The 22,057-nt window shown below is 36.9% G+C and overlaps 1 protein-coding gene across 4 annotated transcripts in view; it reads right to left on the minus strand.

The window, feature by feature from the left end:
• The window catches only part of INPP4B (inositol polyphosphate-4-phosphatase type II B), an 824,845-nt gene that overhangs the window by 420,388 nt on the left and 382,400 nt on the right, over positions 1-22,057 (minus strand). For all 4 annotated transcript variants that reach the window (XM_064585102.1, XM_064585100.1, XM_064585099.1 and 1 more), the window contains one exon: positions 7,021-7,086. The gene's annotated coding sequence lies outside the window, so the exon portion shown is untranslated. The remainder of the gene's footprint in view (positions 1-7,020; positions 7,087-22,057) is intronic.

The following is a 22,057-nucleotide window of genomic DNA, read 5'->3' on the forward strand; positions in this document are numbered from 1 at the left end:
AAAAGTAATTAGAAAATAATTGGAATTGTGAAAATACAAATCATCAACATTTGTGGGATGCAACTGAAGTGATATTGACAGAAATTTAGAATGCTAATATTAGAAAAGTCTTAAATCTATGATCTAAAATGTCATTTTAGGAAACTAGAAAGAGTACATTAAACTCAAAGCAAGGAGAAGGAAGAGAATAATAAAAACAAAAGCAGAAGTCAATGTGATTGAAAATTAAAACAATTAAGAAAATCAATGAAACCAAAAGCTGCTTCTTTGAAAAGATAAATAAAATTGATAAACTCTAGCCAGATGGACCAACATAAAAAGGAGCTATAAATTACAATATTGCAATGGAAGAGAGGACATCATTTAGACCACTGACCTTAATATAAAAATAAAGAACTCTTCTGAAGAATGTGAAGATTAAAAAAGGTAACAGATGAAATTGAACAATTTCTTGAATAAAAATTACTAAATTTCACCCAAGAAGAAATAGATAACCTGAATAGTCCTGTGCCTATTACAAAGTTGAATTCATATTAATTTATTTTTTAAAAGATTTTATTTATTCATTTGACAGAGAGAGACACAGGGAGAGAGGGAACACAAGCAGGGGGAGTGGGAGGGGGAGAAGCAGGCCTCCTGCTGGGCAGGGAGCCCAATGCAGGGGTCTATCCCAGGACCCTGGGATCATGACCTGAGCCAAACGCAGATGCTTAAAGACTGAGCCACCCAGGAGCCCCAATGAATTCATATTTAAATACTACAAATAAAACTCCAGGTTTTATGGCTTTCCTGGTGAATTATACTAAAGATTTGAAGAATACTAATAAATCTACACTCAAACTCTCCAATCTAATCTCAAACTCTGAGAAAATGAAAATGGGGCATACTTCCCAACTCATTTTATAAGGTCAGCATTATCTTGACACAAAAGTAAAGATGCTATAAGAAAAGAAAAATATGGACCAATATCTCATGAACTTACACGAAAAATCATCAACAAAATCTTAGCTATAACAAATATAATCAGTAGTATATAAAAAGGGTTTATTCCAGGACAAACCAGCATACAGAAGGTTTTTTCCAGGAATGCAAAACTATTTTAACATTCAAAACTCTATTAATGCAATTCACTATATCAAAAAAACTAAAAAAGAAAAGCATCTGATCATCCCAAAGATGCAGAAAAAAGTACTTGAGGAAATTCAACATGCATAAAATAAAACTCTCATCCATAAAATAAAAAACTCTCAGCAATTAGGAATAGAAGGAAAGTACTTTAACCCAATAATGGGCATCTACAAAAATCCTACAGCTATCAATACAACTGCATTATAAAAGACTCAACACTTCGCGTTCTCAACACAATCCTAAGATCAGGAATAAGGTAAGACTTCCACTTTTTTTTTTTAATACTTCCACTGTTTTCTTGCCACTTCAGTTTCATACTGCTGGTCTTAACTAATGCAGTAAGTCAAAGAAAAGAATTAAAAGACATACAGATTGAAAATGAATAACTAGGGCGCCTGGGTGGCTCAGTTGGTTAAGCGACTGTCTTTGGCTCAGGTCATGATCCTGGAGTCCTGGGATTGAGTCCTGCATCGGGCTCCCTGCTCAGCAGGGGGTCTGCTTCTCCCTCTGACCCTCCCCCCTCTCATGTGCTCTCTCTCATTCTCTTTCTCAAATAAATAAAATCTTAAAAAAAAAAAAAAGAAAATGAATAACTAATGCTGTCTCTATTTGCAGACAACATTAGTGTCTATGTAGAAAATAGCCAAAAATATCTACAAAAAAGCTAGAAAAATAAGTTTATCAAAGTTGCACAATATAAAGTCAATATACAAAAATCAACTGTCTATAAACTAGCAATGAAAATGGAAAAAAAATTTTTAAATACCATTATTGTAGTATCAAAAACATAAAAATTTTTGGAATAAATCAAACAAAATATGTACAGGATCTGTAATGTTATAATCTATAAAACACTGATAAAATATAAAATAAAATGAAGTATTTATATATTATTTATTTATTACATTTATCTATTTATTAAATGAATATATATAGAATGCTCATGAATGGAAAGATTTATTGTTATTAAGATATCAGTTCTCCCTAACTGATCTTTAGACCATTAGACCTTTAGAAAAAAAAAAATTAAAATCACAATGAGCTATTACTATATACCTATTAGAATGGCTATAATTAATATTTTTTAAATTGGCAAGCCAATCTTTGACAAGGATGTGAACCAATTGGAATTCTTGTACATTGATCATAGGAAGGTAAAATAGTATCCCTACTTAAGAAAAAAAATCTGTCAGTTTCTTATAAAGTTAAACATACACCTACCAAATCACCCAGCAGTCTTGTTCCTGTTTATTTCCCCCAAAAGAAATAGAATTTATGGTCACACAAAAACTTGTTTTTTAATGTTTTTTTAACTAAAAATTCAAAATCACTCAAAATTTCTTCAAATGATGAATTTATAATCACCTTAAAGTATGTCCATAAGATGGAGTATTACTCAGCAATAAAAAGCAATGCATCACTGATACTCACAAAACTTAGATGAATCTTAGGCACATTACAGTAAGTGAAAGAAACCAGATTCAAAGGGCTACATAGTGTATAATTCAGTTTACATGGCATTCTGGAAAATGTAAATTATAGAAACAGAATACAGATCAGTGATTTCTAATGGTTGGAGGTGGGCAGGAGAGGTTGACCATAAAGGGGTAGAAGACAGAAGATTTTGAGGTTAAGTGTTCTGTATCTTAATTGTGGTGGTGAGTACATGACTATTCATGTTTGTCAAAAAGTCTAGAACTGTACACCAGAAAGCATGAATTTTACTGTGTAGATTTTTAAATAGTAAATATAAAACAAACAAAAAGAGATTAGAAGATATAGCAAGTAGTCAATAAATGTTACTAGAATTATTAGTATTAATATTTACTATTACTCACATGGCTAGAAAAGTGGAAAATGGACTATGAGAGGTACAAATGGAATGCTATAATAATAATAAATGTGAATTCAATCAAGAGGAATGAAGAACCATGAAAGGAAGCAAAAAAGAATCTGTTCTGCAAAGGAGTAAGAAGAAGGAACTGGGAATAAAGTATTGATTTATAGGGACCAAGAGTCCAATTACCAAGAATTAATTGATAAACTCAAGTTTGATCTGAATGGGCATCAATAAATAAGGACTCCCTTGAGTTTGGGGTGAGGGATGGGGAAGCAGTAGAATGGGTTTTTGTGGAGGGGCAGTACTCAGCCTCATGTGTGTGTCCAAATTATAAATGAGGAAGGGCTACCCAAAATAAGATAAGGCTGGCGGGAACGGGACACAGAGAGGTGTCCTGGGAATCAGGGCACCTAGATCCCTGGGTGTTGAGCCAGACTCCAGACTCTGAGGACATGGCAGCCAGAACTAAGGACACATTCAGAAATCTAACCAAACTCAGACAGCTGATGTGACTGCAACCTGGTACTCATGGCCTAAATTCATCTCACCAGTTGCCCAGACACCAGTGTGGAAGCAAGCAGTAAACTCTGCCAGAAGTTCACTCCTTTGGTGAGTTTTTTGGTAAAAGGAAACAGGATGGAGTAGAGAATGGAAGAAAAGAGCCATTAACATATGCAGCTGAGCTTTCATTGGCTTTGTGTCAGAGTTACTTTCCACAGATGGGGAATAAGGGATAGTGCCTGAAAACAACCAACCAACCAATCAATCAATCAAACAAAATGGGGGCTAAGATAGTTATCTCAGGAGATACCTGGGACTGCTTCACAGTGATGATATTTAATTGGACTTGGAGAAATTTGTACATCAAAAATGTGGGGATAGATAAAAGGAGGGAAAAGAGTGGTTAAAGAAGAAAGCAAGATTGTAAGACAAAAAAGAAGAAAATATTGAAAATAAAGGTGATGAAGGCAAAGACAAAAAGCTACAAATGTAGAATATGCATAAGCAACAGGAAATTGGCTAATCTGATGGGAGCAGAGTGCATGGAGAAGCAGCAGGAAGTGGTTGCATTATCACTGAAATCATTCATAGGGAGGACAACCGCTTTTGCTTAGGATGTTAGATATGGTGTTTGTAAACCAGGAAATAGGACAATGTGGCTTATCCTCTTGGCACTGTTAATTCACCGTTTCACTCAATTAAGCAAATATTAATTGAGCAACTATCATGCCTAACAGCATGCAAAGTGCTGTAATTCAGAAATAATATGTCACTATGCTTTTAAAATGGGGTTTACAATCTGCAGAGCAGAATCCAATATACCTACAAGAAAAAAAAAAGTTTGAGTAAAGGGATTAATGAATCTGGTTTTGAGTCTTTGCCTCCAGGGTACAGAATCAACCAACACTTTCTGAATGTTTTGTATTTGCACTCTTCTGTGCTAGATATTATTTTATGTATTCTCAAATTTAGTTTTGTTCCCTGTTACTTCTTTCTCTTCTTTCCTTCCTTTCTAAAACCTAATAGATATAGATCTGCTACTATATATCAGTCAGTGTGTAAGTCAAAAGACAAGGAAGACAGAAACCATGTTGCATGGGATTTCAAATTCCATTTTAGAGATGGGTAAACTGAAATTGCATATGATTAGAAAATGTGTCCAAGATCAGATAGGGAATAAGTTAGGGAACAGGGATTCAACTCAGGCCTCAAAACATCAAAACCATTGTTTCTACCCTGAGCAAAATATAGTCCCTGGAAATTACAATTGATAAAGATTAAAAGACTAGTCATTTGGTCAAGAAAATTCTTCTTGAAAGAGAAAACAGCAAGTTCAGTTTCATGCCAGATAACATGTTCCCCAGAGGCCGACTCATTCAATCTGGCTAAGATATTATCAATTTCTATTTTTACCCGTACTTTCATATTTTCATGTAAATCTTTTTCTTTCTTTTCTTTTTCTTTTTCTCTTTTTCTTTTTTTCCCCTGCCATTTCAATTAAGATTTCTAATTAGATTTCAAATTTGAGGCATCTCCAGTAGAAAGCAAATTGCAAGAGTAGTAATTAAAGGACAGCTGTCTGTCTTTTGTCTTTCTGGGGATGAAACAAGGCTTTTTGTTTCTAAGTTATGAAATCCCAGGGAATTCTACATGTGTTTTTCTTATTGTCTTAAGAATAGTTAACTGAATTGAGAAATGCTGAATTGATATAAAAAAGTCAATGCCCTTTCCAACACAGATGCTTCTCAGCACCTGTCTTCTAGAATAAGTGTAAGTTAACACTAATATTCTGGCTCCTTGAAATTTTATTGCTATAAATACAAAATCTCCACATTTTATACAAAATCAAATCATTCTTAAATGCTAAAGTAGGCACTACCCAAGTCATTTTCCTCATTTTAAGACTTTTTTAAATTATGAGAATTTTACAAATCAAGGAGAATAAGATATTTTCAATGGAAAGGAATAAGGTTCAGAGCAGCTGAGATGCAAACCTTTTTTTATGGTTTTCCTTTGCATGATTTAAGAGAACAAATATTACTAATACTGATAATGAGAATTATTTAGTGAGCCCTTACTCCATATTATTTTCACATGAAAAGTATAATCAGGATTTGAAGCAATTAACCATATAATTCAGGTCAAGAAAAATCCTCTGCCTGAAAAAGCTAAACCACTGAAGCAAACAGATTTTTTTTCCTAGCTTGAATTATCTAGATTCTAGTAAATCAGTAAATTATCTAATATCATTTAATGTGCATAGCCACTGAATAGGTCAAATTATCTAAAAGAAGACCAGCCTCAGAAATATAAGGAACCTCTTAAAATACATATTTCCAAGAAAGAACCTTTGGAAACATTTTCTAATGCAATTCTGAAAAATAGCTTTGGGAAATACCAGGTTAAATAACGGTACACATACACATACATATAGACATAAACATATATGTTTGGTTGTTTACTATTTATTATAGGTTCTCAAAACCTCTAATATTAAAGCTCCTGCAAGTGTTACAGTATTCAGAAAATTTCAAAATTTCTTGACCCAAAACCATTTTTATGTGGTACATGTCATGGAACTAGTATTCAAAAGAGTGAACACATTGAGAATCTCTTTGTACAATCCTAAGACATTTCCACAGTGCTTTGGCAGATGCAGGAAGGTAGGGTCAGGTGGTAGATCTGAAAGCATCTCTACTCAGGGGGGTCAGGAGAGAAGACTAAGTGACAATTCACAGAAATGCCAAGCGCAGAAAGTAGCCCAGCAGACCTGGTCCAAAGGCCCCTTACCATGGCCAGTGAGGTCCCATGGGACTGGGCCAGTTCCCATATTCTTTTTCATCCAATTATCAACCCATCTTCATCTTATATCTTTCTCTACATTTGTGACTTTGCTATAGTCACTTTATTATCCTTTTATCAATTATTTTCTTTATTCACTGCTATTCCATCTTCCTGGGACTCTCTGCCTCATACTTTAACTCTTAGTTTAAATGTTGCTTTCCAGAGAAATACCCTCTGTTTAGCCAGTTCACAATAGATTCCTTCCTTGTCTCCCAACACTTTCTCCCGCAAACTGCTATTTCTCTTCATTGCACTTATCACAGTTTTTTTTTCATATGTTGATATCTGCTTATTTATTTCATGTCACCTCCATAAGACTGTAAGCACCTTAAGGGCAGCAATGGGCCATCCTGTTTTGTTCAATTCTATAAAATCACCAATTACCTCACAGATGAGTGTTTGCCATATAATAGGCCTTTAATGAATATGTGTTGATTTAATAAAAAATATTATTATTATTATTTAATTCCTTCACATTTCTATCTAGGCCTGGCCTACCTGAAACTCTCAAAATTAATTTAGTGTATACATAGAAATCAATTCCTCTTTAGGATATGATCAGCCATCTATAAAATACAGTCACACATCTTCTAAGACACCGAATTAGCATTTTTTAAATTTTTTTTTAATAATAAGGACTATAAGATTGAATTATTCATCAATCTAAATGAGTATTATGTGTTAATTACTGAGAATCATTCTTGTACCTGCTTTACTGTTGTAGTCCTCAAATAGCTCTGCTCTTTGATTATTGCTTTGCTGACTTCAGAGCTCTGTAAAGGACAAAGGACAAAATGTTAGAATGTGGTGTTTCACCGGGAACTTCTCTTACTAATTCAGACCTAGCTAAAATATTTCATAGGTTCATAATGCCCATCATTCTAAACTTGAGGGCTTACCATCACAAAATCCTGGGACATAGCTATTTCTTGTTTATATTCTTCTATGGGGATTAACTCGTTTATTCCTCATCACCGCTGGTTAGGCAAGGGTTAACCCTGCGCATTCCAGTGGAAGGCCTGCCTTTGGCCAGTTCCTGGAAAATAACCTCTGAGCTCTTGAAATAGTCTGCCTGATAAGAGAGTTTTCGTAGCCTGTGCCTTGGCCTATGCTCTCAGTTTGACCAGATCCATTTATGGTGAACACCTGTTTTTGCTTGGGGAAGGGGGAGGCTAAAAGCTGAGTAGCTGAGGTTAATCTTCGGGTGCTGCATGCTTAGTGACTGATCCCCCCACTAAAACTCGAGAGACCAAAACTCGGCTGAGCTTCTTCCCTGGTGGACCACACTTCACACAAATTGTCACACATTGTTTCTGGGAGAATGAAGCTCATCCCCATGGGATTCTGCTGGGAAGGAGCACCTGGAAGTTGGCAGAGGGACTTTGCCTCCCTTTTGCTAATCATAATCTGTTTCCTTTCACTGTAATAAATCATGACTAGGAGTGTAATGGCTTTTCTGAATCCTGGGAGTTCTAGCAAATCATCAAGCCTGAAGGTGGTCTTGGGGACTCCCCCTCTAGCCCCCCACATAACACCCTGTAAGGTAGGTACTATTATGACCCACCTTTCATGGACAGAGAAATTGGCAAAGAAAGGTGAGGCAACTCAATCAAAGTCCCATGACTAGTTTAAGTGTCAGTATTTAAATTTGAACCTAATGCTCTGGTTCCAGAGACTGGGCATTTTATATATTTTACCAATTATTTCATGTTCTTTATCTAAATATTTATAGTTATCTGTCATTCAGTAAAAGTATACCAAAAAAATGCCACTTGGTGCTTTTTCTTATTTTATTATCAGGAATAATTTTCAAATTATAAACTTATTATTAATTACCAAGATTTCATTTTATCTGCCAAAAAGAGAGCAATAACAATAATTTTTATTGTTAAAGTTGTCCTTTAACCATTATACTTTATTCAAAACAAACTTTCCCCCAGCCTTGTAAATAATGCAGATGTGACATAAGATTTTCTCACTCACATTCTCATATATCTCTCACTATTCTAAATGGTTTTTATCTTTTTTTAAATTTTTTAAAGATTATACTTATTTATTTGAGAGAGAGAGTGAATGAGAGAGAGAACACAAGCAGGGGCAGAGGGAGAGGGAGAAGCAGACTACCCTGCCTAGCAGAGAGCCTGATGCGGCGCTCGATCCCAGGGTCCTGGGATCATGACCTAAGCCAAAGACAGACACTTATCCAACTGAGCCCCCAGGCACCCCTCTAAATGATTTTTAATATGGGGGCTGAAAACTACAGAGTCAGCTTTAAATCACACCAGGTGTTGCTTAATTTGGGGAAAATAAAACACTTTATCACAATTTTTTTTAAGATATCTAATTTTTTTTAGCTTGCTAGAACCAGAGTTGCTTTTAAGATAAGTGCCAGAAAAAATAGTTTCAGAATAGGAGAAAGCATGAAGCTAGTCATTCAGTTGCTACGAAAGGAAATGAAAACCATCTGCTGATTTCTAAACACAAAAGATAAAAATAATTTACCAGTTACAGAGAAAAGTCCTAAGTTCGCTATAGTTAAGCCTTTATTCAGGTAGACTTTGCAAAAAGTACCTTGCTGCAATTAGTCATTGCCATTAGGTGTATGAGGTAGTGGCTTTATTCTAATACTTGAACAAAACTGTAATCCGTTCTCTTATCTTTCTTTTAACCCACCCAAGACTAAGCATTGTACTCTGTTGTACATACAGTGGATGACAGTGTCTTGCTCTTATCACTTGAATAGACTGCACACCTCTTGATACTTTGAGGTGTCATTACATCTGCCAAGGTAATGAGTCTGTCTACCTTGCAATGTGGATGTACAGAGGTCAACATACTCTCCTATGACCTGTAGTGTCCAAACAATCCCTTAAATAACTTTAAAAAATACAAGTAGAGCATACACAGCAAGGGCAACACCTCACACAGTGATGATGAAATATATCAAATGTAAACCAGATAATTGTGCAGGTCCAAAGAATAAAAGTTTCTGATGCAGAAGGACCAACTGTGTTATGTGAGCCTGAGTCTTTCAGACTGGTTTTGTCTCCATTATGGTGTTATCCCTTGTCAGTTCTCACCATGTAGCAAGAACCAGTATTTACCCAAACTCACCAAAGTGTATGGTCACTTTAAATGAACACCCCACAGAGTTAATGCCAATCAAAAGCCCTATTTAACACTTATCATCACCTTCACAATACATGATCGAGTAGATCATTATACCTTAATTAGGTCATAAAAGTTTGTTTTTAAGTTGAAAATGTAAAATTCTACTTTGAACAACTTCTGGATGTTAAGCTGAATTGAACATTACTGACTAGAATTAAAATATGGAATATTAAAAGAAAATTGGAATAGGGATGCCTGGGTGGCTCAGTCGGTTAAGCATCTGCCTTTGGCTCACGTCATGATCCCAGGGTCCTGGGATCGAGTCCCTCATCAGGCTCCCTGCACAGTGGTGAGACTGCTTCTCCCTCTGCCCCTCCCCCCTGCTTGTGCTCTCTCCCACTCTGTCAAATAAATAAAATCTTTACAAAAATTGGAATAGTCTTTGTTGGGCTCCACCTTATGCTATTGAGATTGGTGCCTTCTTTGGTTCCTCTATCCATTCCCTTTGTGGCCCTGAATGATACTTTCACCCTTCACATCCTGTCTCCTTCTACCCCAGTGTCCTGGTGTGACGGCCATATAGCTAAATTCAAAGCTAGCTATTTGCCTTTTCCATGTTGCCCCATGAAAGAAAGCTGGGCTTGAGGTGCCTTGTTGTTGTTCCCAGACAGTCTGGGTGAGTCCAGGTCAAGATCCCCAATCAGTGAGAGGATTGGGGATATTATGCCGAAGGCAGGAGCTGAGTAGAATGGAGTTTAGAAAAGATCAGGGAGAGAGCACGCTGTGTCTATCAGGAAATTGTATGATATGAAGGTCCTCATCAGTTCTGAAAAACACACATTCATACCCTGAAAGATCCAGCAGTTAAGAAACAAACAGAGAAACAAAACTGCAAAATGCCCTTGAGTAACTGCAAAGTAGTCAGAAAGTAAGTACAGGAAGTAAAGGAGAACTGATATAATATTAATAAAAGCTACCCATTTTGTAGGCTGTTGTAAATATTTAGTTAAGGCCACACAGCTAATAGGAGCAGAACCTGTCTTCAAACCCAAGCAGTCTGGTTCTAGGACTCATTCTCATAACCACTAGCCCAGGCTGCCTTTTTGGGAAGGCCTCGTATGCCATGTTAAGGATTAGACCTTGCTTTCCAGGAGATGTTGAAACTATAATCTTTTTTTCTTAAAGATTATTGACTCATTTTAGAGAGAGAATGAGTGAGCATGGGGTGGGGAGGGGCAGAGGGAGAGGGGGAGAATCCCAAACAGACTTCCCGTGACCCCGAGATCAACTGAGCCAAAATCGAGAGCCGGCTGCTTAAATGACTGAGCCAACTAGGCACCCCAAAACTATAAAGATTTTATGCAAGGAAATAAGATGATCAAGTTTGTCTTTTAGACAGAATAGTGAGTAGCTGTGAGAAATATAGCCTGGAGGAGTAAGACATTAGAGAAATTAATTTGGGGGCTATTACAAAGCTTTAGCAAGAGATGACCAAGACCTAATTTAAAGCAGTGGTGGTAAGGATAGGGAGGGGTAGATTTCATAGATATTCAAGAGGAAAAGTGGACCTGGTGATTTCTTTTTGTGGGGAGTAAAAAAGGAGATTACTACCAGGTTTCATTAAATCAATCTAGACATGTACAACATATAACCTACTGATTTTGTTGATCCAGAAATTCAACCCTTTAAATTGTCTTGCCTTTTTTTGTTTTTCTAGCTTTATGTGTGTTGGCTTGTGGTATCAATAGAAACTAATAGTCCAAATATCTAAATATATGTAGAATATAACCACTAATAAGTACCAATGCAGAGAATCAAACATTTGAGAAATTTTTCAATCCACTGTTCTGTCCAAAAGTGAGTCTTCCAGATTACAATATAACTATGCACTGCTCTGATATTAAATCTCAAAAACATCTAAAAAAAAAAGCTTGCCTCACATATGATATACATATAGCTATTAGAATCTAAAATAATTAACTGTCTCTAGAATAGATGTGAAATTTAATTCTACCTCCAAAAGCAGGTTTTCAAAATCTTACTTTAGTTCCCCAATTCCCATCCCTCATTGTAAAGGCAAAGTAGAATTTAGCTGACAATGAGATTATTCTCAACATGATCTTCACATTAACTAAAAAACTACAAAAAATTCCATTAAAATTAATAAAATGATTCAAGAAGAGTCTCAGGATGTGAGGTAAATTTGTAACAATAACTTTCCATATAATAGCAATAAACGGAAAGTAAAGTTTTCAAAATAAATGAATGCAACTGGGGCACCTGGGTGGCTCAGATGGTTAAGCGTCTGCCTTCGGCTCAGGTCATGGTCCCAGGGTCCTGGGGTCAAGCCCCGCATCGGCCTCCCTGCTCAGCGGGAAGCCTGCTTCTCCCTCTCCCACTCCCCCTGCTTGTGTTCCTGCTCTCGCTGTCTCTCTCTCTGTCAAATAAATAAAATCTTTAAAAAAATAAAAATAAAAATAAATAAATAAATAAATAAATAAATAAATGCAACTCCTGATAGCATCAGTAATCTTGAACCACTATAGCAGTAACAGTAAAATCAATAAGCTACTTTGAATAATTAGGTAAAGAAAATTATAAAAAGCTGTAAAGAGAAATAAGGAACTATAACAAATGCATGAATAGGAAAGTATTTACAAAATAAATATCACTTATTCCCAAATTAATTTATATTTTTAGCATAATTCCAATCAAAATTCTAATGGGAGTAATTTTGGAACCTGTTAAAACTTTCTAAAGTTCATTTGAAGAAAGAGCCATGGATCATAACAAAAATTCTGAACTTGAATATTAAAGGGAAGTTTTGCTCTACTGATAAAATACATTGTTGTGACACATTTAACACAAGCAGAACTGGCTTAGAAATTATGTACAAATTAGTGTGAAAATATAGGTAATTCCAGAAACATCCTATTTTATGTCGTCATTCAACAAATATTTAATGCCTGTCATATACCAAGCAATATGTCCCTTAAAGGGACAACACAATTCCTGCCCTCAGAAAGTTTGATGGAGAAAAATTAGTAACTGTTTTCATTATGGTAGAAATTGAGACAAATGGGCATAGGACTCTATGGATGCATATGTGATGGAAACCTAAATTCAGTGTATGATAAAAACATCAAAAATTAATGAGGAGGAAAGGATTTTTTTTTCATAGTACTGAGATAATTGCCTAACTTTCTGGAATAAAATCAAGTATGTGCCAATTAGACAGAGATATAAATTCCAGATGTATCATGAAATTAAATACAAATAAAATGCAACATAAAAAATAAATAAAAATGGAACTGAATATATGTCTTTTTGAAGAGGTCAGTTGTACTTCTGAAGCTTGTAAGTGCTAAAAGAAGTTAGAAAGAAAATGCCTGGTAGATTGAACTATGTAAAAAACTTCCCTACATTAAAAAACAAAACAAAACAAAAAACAAAAAGCAAAGCAGATCCAAAATTATTTGCAACAGTTCCAATGCACCAAAATTTATTTTATATATATACTGAATACCAAAACATCAAAGGATACTTCACAATGAAGAAACAAGTCATTAATGAACATATGGAAAAACGTTCAACCTCATTAATGCTCGAGGAAATAACCATTAAAACAATGGTTGACAATATTTCATCTAACAAATCGGCAAAAGAGAAAAAACTTTCATGCTTAGCGCCATTTTGAAATTTCTTTGAATGCACTTTTCAACTCCTAAGAGCTCCAGAGGTATTCCCAGCCTGTCCCAAAAATCTAGGAAGCATTCTCAACATATATAATTAACACAAGATGCTCATTTAGGGCACACCCTATTTTAACACCAGTAAACTGTAATACCCTTTTAATAAGTGACTATCAAATATTCATCATGGTATTACAGGTACCATGCCAAGTACTTAGAAGACATACAATAAATGTAATAAATGTTGAACAGAAGAATTAATGAGCCTGTTTCTTCATCATTAAAGTAAATAAAAGTGTGGTGCCAGCTTCTCAAAAAATGCTCTCAGACTATTTGATCTAGTAGTTCTAAATATGTGTTTCTATTCCAAGGAAGTAATCCTAAAAAAGAAAAAAAATGTATATACAAAGAATTACTACAATATGACTCAAAAGGAAAAATGTACAAACAGCCTAAATATTCAGAAAGAGAAGTCTTCAAAAATGTTGTGTAGTATTAATTTGTTGGGATATTATATAACCTTTAAAAAGAAGTTTAAAATTCAGGCTTACGGAGGCTTATACCAAAATGTTAAATGTAAAAAGCAGGATTTACAGTTGTATGTTTTGTACATAACAGGTGTATTGTAGCAGGTAACACTAAGCATAAAATTCCATTTTCCCTAATCCTTAACTATCTCTATCAACAAGTTACTCAGCCTCTTTAAGCTTCAGTTCCTCATTTATAAAATGGAAAAGTAACAATAGTGCCTATCTCAAAGTGCTGTTATTTTTAATTAAAAATCAAATTAGATAATTCAAATGGTGTCAACAGTATCAATCATACAATAAGTATTTAGTAATTGAAGCTATAGCTTTCATTTGAACTATTAAGTAAAAACAAAACATATGCCTACCAGAAAGTCTAGATGCTAACATATCAATGTATTGGCAGGAGTTTTTGCACGGTGAATTTGGCTGTTCAGAACCTTTGGAACACATCTCCTATATTTGGGAAATGCCCCGCCTTAAAAGTTTATACATGACCAGGATGGATGCCAGTATTCCTTACATGTCTAAATTATCCCTAAAGTGGTATAAGCTAGGGTGGAAGCGTGTGACCTAGGCTTTGCTGATAAGATACTGTTGTACAAAGCTTGAATTCAGAAGCACATGATCCACAGAACCTGGAGATCCATTCTGAGAGCTGACCTTTCTGCTCTCCGAGGCAGTGGGGCCAGAGGATCTACCCCCAGGCTCCCATCAGCTATGTGAGTGAGGGAGGCTATGCCAGAGGCAGTAACTGGAGGTTTGTTCTGGAGTGGTGCTCATTTGTTTGGCTGGCCTCAGAGCTCCTGAGCAGGCACCCTCAAGCCTGAGCCTCTGTTCATTAAGACTTTATTTTTAAAGATTTCCTTTATTTATTTGAGGGTGGGAAGGGCAGAGGGAGAGAATCTTAAGCAGACTTCGCACTGAGCACAGAAGCCCCATGCGGGGCTCTATCTCATGACCCTGAGATCATGACATGAGCCGAAACCAAGAGTCAGAGGTTTAACCAGCTAAGCCACCCAGGAGCCCCAAGGCTTTAATGGCCCCTACACACTTTTGCCTTCATCAGTCCTTCTTTTTTTGTGCGTGCATGTTCAGGAGCACGTGCGCGCACAGACACACACACACAGGGAAGTGTGTGTATATATAATTACAGCTAATGACTTATATATAGCTTATATATATTATATAATTATAACTTACGAGTACTTTGCTATAAAGATAAATATAATTTTATGTAGTAAATTTTTTTCAAAGTAGAATTTCTTTTTTTCTTCAGTTTTTAAAAGAAATTAAAACATTTGGCCCCCTAAAAGCCCTGAAGGTCATTGGCACTGTGCCCATTATGTCTGATAGAAAAGTCAGCCCTCCTTCATGTTTTCAGATGAATTCTTTCTCTCTATAAACTAACTGGAGTCTATTCTGTATTTGCAGCAATGAAACCTGATTATATAGATGGTGAAACTGCAGTACAATTTTTACCTTTTTCCAACCTTTTTTTTGAATTTTCAAATTCTTAGAAAAAGCATGTATTACTAGAGAGAAGATGATATGTTAAGAAAAAGAAGAAAATCTGACCAATAATGTATCATTAGTAGTTTATAGCATTAAATGGCAAACTTTACATGTATATCTCAGAATCTCACGCTAGAAGGGTCTGCAAAGATTATTGTGGGAAAAAATGTCACTGAGTCTGATCCCTCACGTACCATTTATTTATTTATTTATTTATTTATTTATTTATTTATTTATTTTATTTTTTTTTAAAGATTTTATTTATTTATTTGAGAGAGAGAGAATGAGAGACAGAGAGCATGAGAGGGAGGAGGGTCAGAGGGAGAAGCAGACTCCCTGCCGAGCAGGGAGCCCGATGCGGGACTCGATCCCGGGACTCCAGGATCATGACCTGAGCCGAAGGCAGTCGCTTAACCAACTGAGCCACCCAGGCGCCCCCCTCACGTACCATTTAAATCACCTCTACCCTATGGTAGATTTAAATCACCTGACCAAGATGTCACAGTCAATGATTTCTTCCACTATCTCAGGAAGAAAATCAGATATTCTATCTCTTGATAGCTTTGACAGCTAGAAAGTTCTTCTTTAATACTGAGTCAAAATATATATCCCTTAAGCTTCCTTTTCTTCCCCTTGAATGCATGTCCAACATCTTAGTATTCTTTATGTTCCCATTTTAAATACCCAGTATCAGTACCTTGGATTCATTGCATAGCAATCCAGCTCAAAAGACCTTTATATCTACTCCATACACTTACTGATTTGATTCTACATCAGTCTACCATTCTCCTAGGTAACCTGTTGCACCAGAGCAGAGATGTGAATTGCTAAATCAGAGACACCATCTATTCTTTCTCTTCAGATTGTAAACTCATGTTTTCTTTGACTCTCATCAGAGGAAAATAAAGTTACACTGGGTCATAGTTTTAAAAGAAATTTGGAACCCAATACAAAATGCAGACATTAGTGTTTGGAAAGGAAAACTTCTCTCTTCTTTGTTTTTCTTGAAGCAGATAACCAAAATGGAATAGTGAAAACTGTACGAACTTGGGAATCTGGAAATACAGATTCTGAGTCCTAGTTCTGCTACTAAATCCTTTGTAACCTATAAAATCCAGATCTCTCTGTCCCTTTAGGGATAATTTAGACTCCTAACATTTGATTACTTGACTTCTAATAATGAATTAGATTCCTAAGTCCTAGCTATACAAAGAAGTAAAATTAAAATAAAACTGTTGAACAATGTGGGGTTATTTGTATTAAGATTTCCTTCAACTGATGAATAGGAGAAGCATTCAGTGGTATCGAAATAAAAAAAAATACACTATTGTTAGTTATCCTCCTGATTGCCACCAGGTATACATTTTTTTTCTGTTCTTGGAACCTGACAGATCTATATGCCCCATGCTCACAGAAAAGAGTTGTGACCACCTAAAAAATACAGAAATATTACATAGATATAAGTGAAGATAAAACCTGTGCCTATATTAACTGAAAATCCTATCCTTTAATTCACTCATTTAAAAAATACTGGATTGGGCGCCTGGGTGGCTCAGTTGGTTAAGCGACTGCCTTCGGCTCAGGTCATGATCCTGGAGTCCCGGGATCGAGTCCTGCGTCGGGCTCCCTGCTTGGCAGGGAGTCTGCTTCTCCCTCTGACCCTCCCCCCTCTCATGTGCTCTCTCTCTCTGTCAAATAAATAAATAAAATCTTAAAAAAAAAATACTGGATTCTTGTACAAGTTATGGTAATGCTAGTTTTTGTAATAGCTAACCATAAAATCTCAATCTTGTTTGTATTATCTCTGGATCCAATTTTTGGCTGAGGAGGATATGGAAGGAGGCCTGTTTTATGAAGTCCTTTGGGAACCCAGGCTGAGAAAGACTCCATCATCTTGTGGCAAGTGGCTTAGTCATCCAGAATATGGAAATCCAGCAGGGAAATGAGGGAAAAGAGAGAACGAAGCTCACATGAGAGCCTTTTATGGGACAGGTCTGGAAGTGTCACATGATTCCCTTGGGTGCCAGTGGGGTTGGACAGTCATAATTCTATACCTTGGGAAGGAGCCAGGATCTCTGATGGACCAGCTGACCATCTCCATCACAGTCCACTATCAAGATATTATGAGGCTCAATTAATCCAAGGAATGTTGCACACATTTGTCTATACCAAAGCTAGATAACTAAATAATGAAGGAAGTAAAATGAATGATTTAGTAATCAGGGCTTTGGTAAAATTGGCAGAAATAATTGAAGACAAGAGGATAATCAGAAGAATGTGGTAATTATAACCTGCAAGCACTTTAGGGAGGACAGACAACAGAAGTCCAGGGAAATGTAATTCTGTGTTGAGAAGTATCAGAAACATCTTCAGGGCAAAAGTCATATTAGAAAAGGGAATTTCTTGGGGTTTTATTTTCACAGTCATATAATAAAAATATAAAAATACTCCTTAGGCTTAAGTTCAGAACATTCTCTACGTGGGTTTTGTCTCAGCCATTTTCAAAATGGCTTTTGTTTTGTGGCTTCCACAAATTTCCTCTATCTGGAGGCACTTTTCATCAGGTGGCTACCCATTAGAACTTCACCAACCCAAAGTTATGGTGGTGAAGCCTTCTCATCTTTATGGCCCCCAGAATATTCCCCCCTTGGAACTCTCATTTTATTTATGTTATGGTGGCTTGTTATGTGGTTATTTATTTGTATGTTGTTATATTAATCTGCTTTTTCTGACTGTACACTATATCTCCTTTTATATACTAAGAGGTTAAAATGGTATTGAGTGAATAATTAAAAAGGTGAACTGATTTATACATTAAACAAGTTGTTTTTAAACATGTTGTATACCAGAATTACTTGAGGACTCAAGAGTCTCAGTCAGTATAATAGGGGTATTTTGCATTTCTAAAAAGCTCACAGATGATTTGATTTCACCAGCTTTGGGAAAAACAGGATTAATTCTACTGAATCTGAGGTAAAATTGTTAAACCACATTTCAGACAAAAACACAAAGAGATCAGTGATTTTAATTACCCCCGAATAAATTGATAAGTATATGATTTAGCACTGGAAAGTTTAGAGAGGACTGGGATCTATTTCCTGGAAAAAGTAGTTAAAACTTCTCAAGACGGAAACATCCATCTATTGCATTTTGTGTATTTTAGTGCATAGGAAGTAGTAAAAGAGATTACTGTGAATGAGCTCCAAAGTAATAATCATCACAATAACATTACCTTTAGTACCCTCATGAGAGTGAGGAAACAAAAGAAATAGTTAAATATTAGAGAAAAAGACATATGGCAGCAATATGTGGGTATTAGTTGGGAAATCATTTTAAATTAAAATAGAGAAAGTCAATAACATACAAGAATCCTAGTGATTGTTTATGAAGCCCCTTACTACAAGCCCAGGGAAAAAATGCATGTTGTGGATTAAAATGATAGGCATGTATAATACAGGAAAACAATAATATTGTAAGAAAAAAGGTACATATTTTTGTTGTTTAAAGTTCAACTAGCTCTATCAATTTTGAGATAATACAGCTTTAAAATTTTGCTCTTTTGAGGAGCTTCATGTACAAGCAGTAAATACTACCAGTCAAATGCCATAAACTGTCACCTGTTAAAAATTATCTTTCAAAACATGGAAAGACAGGCAGAGTAAGATGACAGAAAAACCCTCAAAATACCCAAAAGATTGAGTATCATCTGGTAACAAAATGTTTTGCCCCAAAACAACTTGCAAGATTATTTTCAATGAATGTCAAAACAAATAAAAACACATTAAAAAAAATTTATTGGAGGAAAAGAGCCAGCTACAGACAGTAAATTCATGGTTATGGTCCACCGAAGAGAACCCTTAGGACTTAGGGTCAAAACAAAACAGAACAAAACAAAACAAAACAAAAGGATAGACTAAAGCTGATAGGCTGCTTCCTTTGAAAGGAAAGATTTTAGGAGATACCACATATTGTCCTCTAAAATGGTAGACTCGAAGTGCAGAATAAAATAATTATACAAAAACTAATGATAGAAGTTAGCATTTTTAAGCATTTAGTATATTCAAGGGCTGTGCCTAAAAACAGTCGCAGTGTTATGCTTGCTTTAGTTGTTTCCACATTAGATAGGGCTTATGAAGGCCCGATACATTAAGGCCAAACAAAGAGGGTCAAGAACTGAGAACAGACCAGAGTGACTTCCTAAGGGAAATGGGACTTAGGAAGCTATTGAGATACATGCTCTTCCAGATTTCTTAATGTGTGCAATAGGGAAACCATGACTGGAAAATCCTGATTGTTCTAGGAAGAGATTCAGTAGCTGGCGTTATGCTTGAGCAACAGAGACTCAGAGATCAGTGTCAAAAGTTCAGAACACGAGGGGCACCTGGGTGGCTCAGTTGGTTAAGCGACTGCCTTCAGCTCCGGTCATGATCCCAGGGTCCTGGGATCGAGCCCCGCATCGGGCTCCCTGCTTGGTGGGAAGCCTGCTTCTCTCTTTCCTACTCCCCCTGCTTGTGTTCCCTCTCTCGCTGTGCCTCTACCTCTCTCTGTCAAATAAATAAATAAAATCTTTAAAAAAAAAAAAAAGTTCAGAACACGACTGGGTTAGTTTCAGTGTGGCTCTATGATTGTAGACTGGAAGGCTGGTATTACAGTTTCCGGAAACAGTGCTGCACCAGAGCAGCTGACCCAGCCTGTGAGATTTCCCCCCCAAAATCTGCATTTAGTGACACTCTCTTAGTAGCCTGAAATCAGCCATGGTGGGAGTATTTATACCTGGAAAATGGGCAAACACTAAAAATTTGGACCTTTGTTTTCTAGAGAGCCAGTTTCTCGGCATACTACTCCCCCCATAGGCACATGTTCAAGACATCTATGTACTATGACCCCAAAAGAACAAATTAGAGGAGACAGACTAAAGAAACTCCAAGAAGGATAATGATAGAATTCTGAACCTAGATTAGATGTTGTCTATATGACAAAGTACCTCTGAGATGGTTATCCCATTTAGGAAGGTGAAGGTAATTAAAATTTGCAAGAATATGAGATGTTTTTGGTAAATCCAGACATGGATGTCTTCAAATCTCACTACTGGAGTCTCTCTAACAAAAAAATCAGAGGAGTATGTTAGAAAAACAAATGCCTGGACCAAAATCAAAAGGAAAGAAGACACTCAGATGTCAGCAACGGTACCTGTGCTCCACAAAGGAGACAACAAAAGGGGCCAACTTAAAGAGCAGATTAACTGTCTAATCTTCAGCTGAACCTTCCTCCCAATTGTGAGAGAACAGCAGAGAGAAGGAACACTAGAGACAGATCACTCTTAGAAAAACAGAGAGAAGTAGTTCTGGTTCAGGATGACAATGTAGGAAAACACTGAACTTTCCTCCTCCACAGAACACACCAAACTACACCTATTAATAGAATAATTCCTCCTGAAAAAGAACTGAGGGCTGACTGAACAGCTACTAAACAACCAAAGATAGAGAGAATGACAAGAGAACAGCAAGAGACAGAGATACAGGAACAAAGGGAACCCCTACCCCTGACACTGCGAATGGCAGTGGAGAGGGATAGACTGAGGGACCAGAAACAGATCCCTCTGTCCTTGGGCATAGAAACAAAAGCCATGGTTTAAAAGCAACTAGCAGGGCGCCTGGGTGGCTCAGATGGTTGGGCATCTGCCTTCGGCTCAGGTCATGATCCCAGGGTCCTGGGATCGAGCCCCACATTGGGCTCCCTGCTCCGCGGGAAGCCTGCTTCTCCCTCTGCCTCTCATGAATAAATAAATAAATAAAATCTTTAAAAATAAATAAATAAAAGCAACTAGCATATAAAAGAGACAATACTAGAACTTTGCCAAATGGCAGAGGAGCTGCAGGAAGGCCCACCAGTTCAGAGGGATTGGAGAATGACATGATTTACATTCCCACCCCACCTTAAAAGCTTCGACCTGAGCAGGGTCTGGACACCACATTGGGCAAGTCCAGTTGTTTCAGTAAGCTTGCAACTTCAGCAAGCCCAGGGTCCACAAACCCACACCATCTCTACTTGTGCTGGGGCACAGAAAATGAAGCAAGGATTTGAAAGGCTGCAGAGCTATGGGAATGCTCTCCCCCATTCAACCTAAAAAGCTCAGACTAGAGCAGGGCTTGGAAACCCTAAGGGGCAGGTTTGGATGCCATAGTTAGTGGGTCCCAATGCCATAACTGCTGGTCAGATCATTATAGAAAGCTTGTGAGCTCAGCAAGTGTAGAGTTCACAAGCCCACACTGGTCCTAGCCACATTGGGACATAGAAAAAAAGCTGCAGTTTAAAAGGGCTGAGGGACTTAAGGAACACTCTCCCCCCCCACCCCTTAAAAGCCCAGGCTGGAGTAGGGTCTGGATGCCATAAGAGATGGGTCCAATGCCATAACTGGGGAGGTGGGTCATCATAGGGAGATAATGACCTCAACAAGTCCAGGATCCTCAAGCCCACACTAGCCCTGGTTGTGCAGGGGCACAGAAAAAAAAAAAAAAAAAGCTGTGGTTTAAAAGGGCCAAGGAGAGGCACCTGGGTGGCTAAGTAAGTTAAGCATCTGACTTCAGCTCAGGTCATAATCTCAGAGTCCTGGAATTGAGCCCCACATTGGGCTCTGTGCTCAGCGGGAAGTGTGCTTGTCCTTCTCCCTTTGCGCCTCCCCCTGCTTGTGCTCTCTCTCTCTCTCTCAAATAAATAAATAAAATCTCAAAAAACATTTTTTGAAATAAAAAATAAATAAATAAAAGGGCCAAGGAACTGTGGGAATGCTCTCTCCCCACTACCTTAAAAGCCCAGACCAGAACAAGGTCCAGCTCACAGTGAGCTTGTGACCTCAGTGAGCCCAGGTCCACAAGCTCAATCAGTTGCGCTGTGGTGCT

This window comes from Mirounga angustirostris, unplaced genomic scaffold, assembly GCF_029215605.1.
Source record: "Mirounga angustirostris isolate CCGP_5_RB_7025 unplaced genomic scaffold, mMirAng1.0.hap1 SCAF_2, whole genome shotgun sequence".
NCBI classification, from domain to species: Eukaryota; Metazoa; Chordata; class Mammalia; order Carnivora; family Phocidae; genus Mirounga; species Mirounga angustirostris.